Consider the following 689-nt stretch of genomic DNA (forward strand, 5'->3'; position numbering starts at 1 on the left):
CAGGTTTGGAACCCACAGGCCAAACTTTCAATAGAAGAATGTACAACTGAAGAAACCCCCAGAAAATAGGGGGCTTTTTTTTGTACAAATAAATTAAAAACACAGTTTGAGCAGTAGTTATTTCCAGCAATTCCAAATTGCTCATGCTTTTTAAGTGGCCCCAATAATCCTTGCCCCAAAGTCTGGAACCCTTGACAGGAGCCTCGCTGGAGTGCATGCCAAGTTCAGGCAAACTGCTGTGTTCAGTGACATGCTCATGGAATGAACTCTTAAGCAATTTAAACTTGACATGTTCTTCTATTAAAACAACTAAACCAAGCCAGGCTTAGTGGCTTACATCTGTAATCCCAACATTCAGGAGGCTAAGAAAGAAAGGATGTGGCAAGCTCCAGGCCAGCCTGAGCTATAGAGTGAGACACTATTGCAAACCATAAAAATAAAAGATCTGAGTGCAAGGTTCTAATCTAGCATTCAGGAGGACTGGGAATTCAAGGTTGTCCTTGGCTACATAGAGAAGGTCCAAGGCCAATCTGGTCCATGTGAGATTCTGACTGGAAAAACAAACATACATTTAAAAAAAAAAAAAACATTAAAAAAAAAGGCTAAGGCAGGGCGTGGTGGCGCACGCCTTTAATCCCAGCACTTGGGAGGCAGAGGCAGGTGGATTTCTGAGTTTGAGGCCAGCCTGG

Source organism: Mus pahari, chromosome 21 (genome assembly GCF_900095145.1).
Source record: "Mus pahari chromosome 21, PAHARI_EIJ_v1.1, whole genome shotgun sequence".
In the NCBI taxonomy this organism is placed as follows: Eukaryota; Metazoa; Chordata; class Mammalia; order Rodentia; family Muridae; genus Mus; species Mus pahari.